Below are 10,221 nucleotides of genomic sequence, written 5' to 3' on the forward strand. Positions count from 1 at the left end.
CTGGGAAAGTTGAGGAATGCTCAAAAAACACCTGTTTGGAACATTCCACAGGTGAACAGGTTAATTGGAAACATGATTGGGTATAAAGGGAGCATCCCTGAAAGGCTCAGTCATTCACAAGCAAGGTTCACCACTTTGTGAACAACTGCGTGAGCAAATAGTTCAACAGTTTAAGAACAACGTTTCTCAACGTGTAATTGCAAAGAATTTAGGGATTTCATCATCTACAGTCCATAATATCATCAAAATATTCAGAGAATGTGGAGAAATTTGTGCAAGTAAGCGGCAAACCCGAAAACCAACATTGAATGCCCATGACTTTCGATCCCTCAGGCGGCACTGCATTAAAAACCGACATTCATTCTGTAACGGATATTACCACATGGGCTCAGGAACTCTTCAGAAAACCATCGTCAGTGAACACTACTAGTGCAGGTTAAAACTCTACCATGCAAAGCGAAAGCCATATATCAACAACACCCAGAAACACCGCCGGCTTCTCTGGGCCCGAACTCATCTGAGATGGACTGACGCAAAGTGGAAAAGTGTCCTGTGGTCTGACGAGTCCACATTTCAAATAATTTTTGGAAATCATGGACGTCGTGTCCTCCGGGCCAAAGAGGAAAAGGACTGTCCGGATTGTTATCAGCGCTAAGTTCAAAAGCCAGCATCTCTGATGGTATGGGGGTGTTAGTGCCCATGGCATGGGTAACTTGCACATCTGTGAAGGCACCATTAACGCTGAAAGGTACATACAGGTTTTGGAGCAACATATGCTGCCATCCAAGCAACGTCTTTTTCAGGGACGTCCCTGCTTATTTCAGCAAGACAATGCCAAGCAACAGCGTGGCTTTGTAGTAAAAGTGTGCGGGTACTAGACTGGCCTGCCTGCAGTCCAGACCTGTCTCCCATTGAAAATGTGTGGCGCATTATGAAGCGCAAAATACGACAACGGAGACCCCGGACTGTTGAGCAACTGAAGTTCAAGCAAGAATGGGAAAGAATTCCACCTACAAAGCTTCAACAATTAGTGTCTTCAGTTCCCAAACGCTTGTTGAGTGTTGTTAAAAGGAAAGGTGATGTAACACAGTGATGTACATTCACTTCATTTGAACATTTTCGTTGCCTTTGGATTGCAATCTCACTTAAAATGGTGGAATACGTAGTGCACTTCACAGGAACAACTAATGTGAATGGAACGCTCCTACAGAATTGGTGCTAATGATCGAAAGTACCACTTTCTAACCCAATTAGACCTTCTGATTGCAATTTTTAGTAAGAAATGCTGTTATTTGCATTTATTCAATTTGCTTCACACAGATGATTGTCAATGAAACGCTTGATTGGCTTTGTAACGAGTTAGTGTTTTACTTCACAACAGGCACGTGCACAGATAGACCCCTAGTGGTGCTCAAGCACCTGCCCTTTTGCCCTGGATGAGAAAAGTGCCCTTTCTGCTGGAGCCCAATTTTTTTTTACATTCATCAATATTTAAAAATAAAAATTACCCTCTCTGTCATCTATTCCCCCCAAAAGTGTTTTGAAATCTGACGGGCATTTATTTGAGTTCTTGTGAGAATTCTGCCCCGATCTGATCCCCGCCTTGCCCCTCTCTCCTCCTCCTCCGGTTAGCACTCATGCAGTGCTGAGTGCCAGGCCAAACCGCTGCTACACACTTCTCCTCTGACCCGCAGCATCAGACAGACAGGTAATGACAGTGTTTCATACAAAGAGCATCCATGCATAACGCATAGCCTACACGTTTTGAACTCATGAGTGATGAAATACGTGATTTCAAAGCCTTGTCCAGCTGTTTACTGACGTTTGTCATGTTTAATGAAGGGGGAGGGGGACAAACTGCAGAAGACAGACAGACAGAGAATTTAAAGACAGTTTTACTGTTTTACAAATTAGACAAGTTCACTAGTTTTGTTTCATTTAAAATCTTACTTATTTTTATCCCATATGGCCTTGTTTTTGCCTGTTTTTCATTTATTTATGCAATTTGATAATTTGAGTTATTTGATTAGATGTGTATTGATTGTGTTAACAAAAATAAATATATAATTTAAATATCCTACTGTGTTTTTTTTTTAATTGTATTAATAATTTTGGCAATGGGTGCCTTTTTTTTTGGCTTGAGCACCTGCCCCCAAAAATGTCTGTGCACGTGCCTGCTTCACAACCGGGAAAAGTTTGGAGGTTTTTAATTATAAGCACATTTACAAAATAACGGATTATATTTGTAATGGGACACACGCTTATAAATTTAATAGCATCTGGAACAACATAAGCTAAGGTAAGCAGTGGTTAGGGATTTTTTCCTGTGTTTTGGATTTTGGCTGCTGTGCCATAATTTGCAATGAAAACAAAACATCAGTTTAAGCTTTTAACTACCGGTACCTAGGAAAGTAAAGGCACTAAGTAAAACGGCAAAATACAGTCGATAATCTGTTGATGTTTTTATCTGAACTTACATATTACTTGTTTATTTCTATGCTACATTTCCAATATATGTTTTGTGTTTATTATATTGACTCGTGACTTGACTCGGACTCTAGCCTAAAGACTCGTGACTTGACTTGGACTCTAGCCTAAAGACTCGTGACTCGACTTATGTGACTTGTGAACATCTCTGCCTCAGAGTACCACACTGACCGGATTATGGTGATGGACCAGTTTTAGCACTAGTGACATGAATTTGTTGTTGTACTGATATTAGTGCAGACATCCCAAGTCTCCCGGAAGTTCCGGGAGTCTCCCGCATATACATAGCGGCTCCCTGATGCCCGCAAGTCAGATAAAATCTCCCGGAATCTAGAACGAGCGGCCAAGAACGCACACAAACGCGCACGCAGGTGACACATAACAGGGATGTCTGTTAGTGTATCAGTGCAATAGCATATCTGGACCTAAATACTAAGTACACTCACTGGCCTTTTTATTAGGCACACAAATGAACACAACTGTCAAGCACATGTACAATCAGCAAACAGAGCTATTTACTTTTTACAAGCAGTGTTTTTCTTTTTACATGACTTATCACAGTATGCTGGTGGCTTCATATTTTTGCCTGGAGCACTATTCTTTTACCAAAGTTGGCAGTAGGGTGTTTGTTTGCATGTTCTCTCCGTGTCTGCATGGGTTTCCTCCCAGAGCTCCGGTTTCCTCTCACAGTCCAAGGACATGCAAGTGAGGTGAATTGGAGATACAAAACTGTCCGTGACTGTGTTTGACAACTGATGAATCTTGTGTAACCAGTAACTACCTGTTTTGTCATGACTGTAACCAAAGTGTAAAACATGACGTTAAAATCCTAATAAATAAATAAACATTAAGGTCTTTATAAATCCTAACAGTTGTGCTTGGGTGGTGCAGCCCAGCCGAGTTCAGGTCTCCGTGATGCAACTTGCCTTGCAGGATGATCAACAAACACTATTGTCCATGTCCAGGGGAGGAAAGATCACATGGGGAATCATCCTATTGCTGCTTAACCCTCTGAACATGTTAAGGGCAGTGGTACTGGACTAGTAATCAGAAGGTTGCCTATTCGTGCCCCAAAGTTGCCACTGTTGGGCCCCTGAGCAATGCCCTTAATCCTCAAATGCTTAAACTGTGTTCAGTCATAATTGTAAGTCACTTTAGATAAAAGCATCTGCTAAATGCCAAAAAATGTAAATATAGAGCTATCTGTAATAATTCACCACTGGTTGGTATAAGATGTGGTCAGGGCTTCACTGAGTACTGGAGTTCCACATGGCTGTGTGCTGAGCCCTCTTCTTTACTCCCACTACACCCACGACTGTACACCAACCCACAGCACAAATTCAGTCATCAAGTTTGCAGATGACACCACTGTAATCGGACTAATACAGAATGGAGATGACTCTGCCTACAGGGAAGAAGTTCTCAAACGGTCTGAATGGTGCTCCATCAACAACCTGGCACTCAACACCTCCAAAACAAAAGAGATGGTCATCTGCTTCAGGAGACAGAGAGAGGAACCTGCTCCCTTATACATTGGAGGAGACACAGTAGAGAGAGTGTCTAATTTCCAATTCCTCGGCACACACGTCTCCCAGGACCTTACATGGACTGCCAACACCACCTCTCTAGTGAAAAAAGCACAGAAGCGACTCTACTTTCTAAGGACACTACGGAAAACCAACCTGTCCGAGCAGCTATTGGTGTCCTTCTATCGCAGCACTGTGGAAAGCATACTCAAGCGTGGCATTCTGGTGTGGTATGCCAGCTGCCCTGAGGCTGACAAGAAGGCTCCTCGGAGAATCATCAAATCAGCTCAGAGAACCATCAACACTCAGCTGCCTTCACTAGAGAACCTGATGCCTGCGCCGGGTCACAAACATCATTAAGGACTGATTTCACCCTTGTCGCAACCTGTTCTCTTTGTTGCCCTCTGGTAGGCGCTATAGGAGTATCAGGGCCCGGACTTCCAGACTCCTGAAAAGCTTTTAAAAACACAAAACTCTCAAAACTTTGCATTCTAGTAAATAATGTGCAATTTATAGGAACTGTGCAATAACTCTCTTATTTTTTCTTTAAAGTTCTTTAAAACCCACATGTATATTTTTGTATCTAGATGTGTATATGTTTATTTGTAAATACATGTGTATATATACACTATATTGCCAAAAGTATTCGCTCATCTGCCTTCACACGCATATAAACTTGAGTGATATCCCATTCTTAATCCATAAGTTTTAATATGATGTGGGCCCACCCTTTGCAGCTATAACAGCTTCAACTCTTCTGGGAAGGCTTTCCACAAGGCTTAGGGGTGTGTTTATGGGAATTTTTGACCATTCTTCCAGAAGCGCATTTGTGAGGTCAGACCAAAGGCCTGGCTCGCAGTCTCCGCTCTAATTCATCCCAAAGGTCTTCTATCGGGTTGAGGTCAGGACTCTGTGCAGGCCAGTCAAGTTCTTCCACACCAAACTCGCTCATCCATGTCTTTATGGACCTTGCTTTGTGCACTGGTGCGCAATCATGTTGGAACAGGAAGGGGCCATCCCCAAACTGTTCCCACAAAGTTGGGAGAATGAAATTGTCCAAAATCTCTTGGTATGCTGGAGCATTAAAAGTTCCTTTCACTGGAACTAAGGGGCTGAGCCCGACTCCTGAAATACAACCCCACACCATAATCCCCCCTCCACCAAACTTTACACTTGGCACAATGCAGTCAGACAAGTACCGTTCTCCTGGCAACCGCCAAACCCAGACTCGTCCATCAGATTGCCAGAAAAAAAGAAGCATGATTCGTCACTCCAGAGAACACATCTCCACTGCTCTAGTGTCCAGTGGCGGCGTGCTTTACACCACTGCATCCGACGTTTTGCATTGCGCTTGGTGATGTAAGGCTTGGATGCAGCTGCTCGGCCATGGAAACCAATTCCATGAAGCTCTCTATGCACTGTTCTTGAGCTAATCTGAAGGCCACATAAAGTTTGGACGTCTATAGCGATTGACAGAAAGTTGGCGACCTCTGCGCACTATGCACCTCAGCATTCGCTGACCCCGCTCTGTCATTTTACGTGGCCTACCACTTCATGGCTGAGTTGCTGTCGTTCCCAATCTCTTCCACTTTGAAATAATACCACTGTTGACTGTGGAATATTTAGTAGCAAGGAAATTTCATGACTGGACTTGTTGCACAGGTGGCATCCTACCATGGTACCATGGTACCCCTCACATTTCTGCAAATATTTCATTATATCTTTTCATGGGACAACACTATAGACATGAAACTTGGATATAACTTAGAGTAGTCAGTGTACAGCTTGTATAGCAGTGTAGATTTACTGTCTTCTGAAAATAACTCAACACAATGCCATTAATGTCTAAATAGCTGGCAACATAAGTGAGTACACCCCACAGTGAACATGTCCAAATTGTGCCCAAATGTGTCGTTGTCCCTCCCTGGTGTTATGTGTCAAGGTCCCAGGTGTAAATGGGGAGCAGGGCTGTTAAATTTGGTGTTTTGGGTACAATTCTCTCATACTGGCCACTGGATATTCAACATGGCACCTCATGGCAAAGAACTCTCTGAGGATGTAAGAAATAGAATTGTTGCTCTCCACAAAGATGGCCTGGGCTATAAGAAGATTGCTAACACCCTGAAACTGAGCTACAGCATGGTGGCCAAGATCATACAGCGGTTTTCCAGGACAGGTTCCACTCGGAACAGGCTTCGCCAGGGTCGACCAAAGAAGTTGAGTCCATGTGTTCGGCGTCATATCCAGAGGTTGGCTTTAAAAAATAGACACATGAGTGCTGCCAGCATTGCTGCAGAGGTTGAAGACGTGGGAGGTCAGCCTGTCAGTGCTCAGACCATACGCCGCACACTGCATCAACTCGGTCTGCATGGTCGTCATCCCAGAAGGAAGCTGACGCACAAGAAAGCCAGCAAACAGTTTGCTGAAGACAAGCAGTCCAAGAACATGGATTACTGGAATGCCCTGTGGTCTGACGAGACCAAGATAAACTTGTTTGGCTCAGATGGTGTCCAGCATGTGTGGCGGCGCCCTGGTGAGAAGTACCAAGACAACTGTATCTTGCCTACAGTCAAGCATGGTGGTGGTAGCATCATGGTCTTGGGCTGCATGAGTGTTGCTGGCACTGGGGAGCTGCAGTTCATTGAGGGAAACATGAATTCCAACATGTACTGTGACATTCTGAAACAGAGCATGATCCCCTCCCTTCGAAAACTGCGCCTCATGGCAGTTTTCCAACAGGATAACGACCCCAAACACAACCTCCAAGATGACAACTGCCTTGCTGAGGAAGCTGAAGGTAAAGTTGATGGACTAAACCCAATTGAGCACCTGTGGCGCATCCTCAAGTGGAAGGTGGAGGAGTTCAAGGTGTCTAACATCCACCAGCTCCGTGATGTCATCATGGAGGAGTGGAAGAGGATTCCAGTAGCAACCTGTGCAGCTCTGGTTAATTCCATGCCCAGGAGGGTTAAGGCAGTGCTGGATAATAATGGTGGTCACACAAAATATTGACACTTTGGCCACAATTTGGACATGTTTACTGTGGGGTGTACTCACTTATGTTGCCAGCCATTTAGACATTAATGGCTGTGTGTTGAGTTATTTTCAGAAGACAGTAAATCTACACTGCTATACAAGCTGTACACTGACTACTCTAACTTATATCCAAGTTTCATGTCTATAGTGTTGTCCCATGAAAAGATATAATAAAATATTTGCAGAAATGTAAGGGGTGTACTCACTTTTGTGATACACTGTAATAATATTTCCTCATTTTAGGATTATTGCAGGTGTCTATATCAGTCCAGTAGGGGGCAATATGAGATTCCAGCATGGTGCAATAAGCATGGTTAAAAGAACTTATTTTAACAGGAATTAGCCTCAGTAATTTGGCATCTTTCTCTTGATTAGTTCTGTACTCAGAAGTACAGAAGTCCTGTCAGATAACCACTGTTAATTGTACATGACCTTTGAGTCATCAGTTGACTTTGCATCAGAAACCGTCATGCTAATGTGATAAATATAGCCCCATGGACTTATGAGTACTTCAAAAAATCGTTGTCACAGTCGTGAACTCTGTTATGCAAAGACAAAACCACAGATCAATTCTACACAGAGTTCCCAGGCCCCTTTCTAGCTTGTTTTTGTAAAAACGAACATTAAGTTCTTCATGCCAAAAACAAAAGTTTAGGGTGTTTAGGGTGACCATATTTTGTTTTCAAGGACACTGGGCAGGATGGCAGCATGGGCCAAATGGACACCAACACTGTGTGGAAGGTTTGATTCAGGATGTAATTGGTGGCACCATGGCAATGTGTATAAAGTAGGGGTTTAAATATAACAAATACATTTATGGTCAGATAATCTTTCAATTCAGTAGAGCTATTTCAACAGAATGCATCTTCTGTGTTACCCGGTCTTTACCTGACAAACTTTTTCCTTTAGCTGCAGTTTTGTGTTGTACACCTACAATGCATAACATTATTACCATTATTATAACGTTATAACATTACCAGTCAGGGTGCCCATGCTGACCTCTTTCCACCTCCAAAAGCGTCAACAATGGGCACGTGAGCATCGGAACAGGACCACAGAACAAGGGAAGAGGCTGGTCTGGTCTGATCGATCACGTTTTCTTTTACATCACGCGGATGGCCGGTTGCGTGTGCGTCACTTACCTGGGGAACACATGGCACTAGGATGCACTATGGGAAGAAGGCAAGCCGGCGGAGGCAGTGTGATGCTTTGGGCAATGTTCTGCTGGGAAATCTTGTGTCCTGCCATCCATGTGGATGCTGCTTTGACCACTTCCCTAAGCACTGTTGCAGACCGTGTACACCCTTTCATGGAAACGGTATTCCCTGATGGCTGTGGCCTCTTTCAGCAGGATAATGCGCCCTGCCAAAAAGTTAAAATGGTTCAGGAATGGTTTGAGGAGCACAACAACAAGTTTGAGGTGTTGACTTGGCCTCCAAATTCCCCAGATCTCAATCCAATCGAGCATCTGTGAGATGTGCTGGACAAACAAGTCTGATCCTTGGAGGCCCCACCTTGCAACTTACAGGAGTTGCTGCTAACATCTTGGTGCCAGATACCACAGCACACCTTTAGGGGTCTAGTGGAGTCCATGCCTCAACGGGTCAGGGTTTTTTTGGCAGCAAAAGGGGGACCAACACAATATTAGGAGGGTGGTCATAATGTTATGCCTGATCGGTGTATATGTTAGATTTGCAGGTCATTCTGCTACCCAGGGATCCTGACCAACACAAAAACACTTTTAGGTCCAAAAGGACGTATGGTCACCAAAATACTGGTGTTAGTGAAAGGTGCCAAAGCCAACATCTGTCTTGGTATGGGAGTGCATCAGTGCCCACAGCATTTGTAACTTGAATGAATGTACCACTGATGCAGTGGTGTATATTAGGATTTTAGAGAGACACATGCTGCCATCAATGTCTTTCCTTGGGTAGTCCATGGTTGATTCAGCAAAACAATGTCAGGTCTCATTCTGCATGTACTACAACACTGCATGTGCTTGACTGATCTGCCTGCAGTTCAGATCTGACTCAGACTACTAAGCAGCTGAAGTCTTGTATAAATCAGGAATGGGCAAAAACAATTAAAGAGTGTGTAACAGAGTATATCTAATGTACTGTATGTTACTTATTCATGGGTGGCACAGTAACACAGTGGGTAATGCTGTTGTCTCAAAGCAAGAAGAGCCTGGGTTTGATTCCTTGGTCAGGTAGCCAGGGTTCTTTCTGTGTGGAGTTTAAATGTTCTTCCTGTGTTTGTGTGGGTTTTTTTTTTTTACTGGGGCTCCGGTTACCTCACAAATCCAAAAACATGCAGCCAGGAGATACTGGAGATTGCTCTGTGTGTGTGCCCTGTGCCCTGGAGTGGGCTGGCAACCTGTCCTGGGTGTTTCCTGGCTTTTGCCCAATAAATCGGACCAACTGTGACCCTGACCAGGATAAACTGGTGGTAAGACAGACAATAAATTATTTATGCTTCACCATATTAGTTGTTGAAGCTGGGGCACAACAGGAAGATACCTTGAACAAAATGACAATCCAATCTCCAATCTTCTGCAAGATGATATATATATATACAGTGCTCAGCATAAATGAGTACACCCCCTTTGAAAAGTAAGATTTTAATCAATATCTCACTGAACACAGGAACAATTTTCTAAATTTTGACAAGACTGAGTTTCATAGAACATTTCTTTAACCCATAACATAAAAGTAAGGTTAATAATATAACTTAGATTACAAAATATTCAATTTTACTCAAACGAGTTGATGCAAAAATGAATACACCCCACATCAAAAAGTACTACATCTAGTATTTTGTATGACCACTATGATTTTTATGGACAGCATTAAGTCTTCTAGGCATGGAATGAACAAGTTGGCGACAAATTGCAACGTCTATCTTTTTCAATTCTTCAAGAACGACCTCTTTTAGAGCCTGGATGCTGGATGGAGAGTGATGCTCAACCTGTGTCTTCAGAATTCCCCGTAGGTGTTCGATTGGGTTCAGATCAGGAGACATACTGAATCACTTACACCCTGTTCTTCTTCAGAAATGCAACAGTGGCCTTAGATGTGTGTTTTGGATCATTGTCATGTTGGAAAGGTGCATGACAACCAAGGGCTCAAAGTGATGGTAGCATCTTGTCCTGCAATATAGAGCAGCACATCTG

Source organism: Trichomycterus rosablanca, chromosome 13 (genome assembly GCF_030014385.1).
Source record: "Trichomycterus rosablanca isolate fTriRos1 chromosome 13, fTriRos1.hap1, whole genome shotgun sequence".
NCBI classification, from domain to species: Eukaryota; Metazoa; Chordata; class Actinopteri; order Siluriformes; family Trichomycteridae; genus Trichomycterus; species Trichomycterus rosablanca.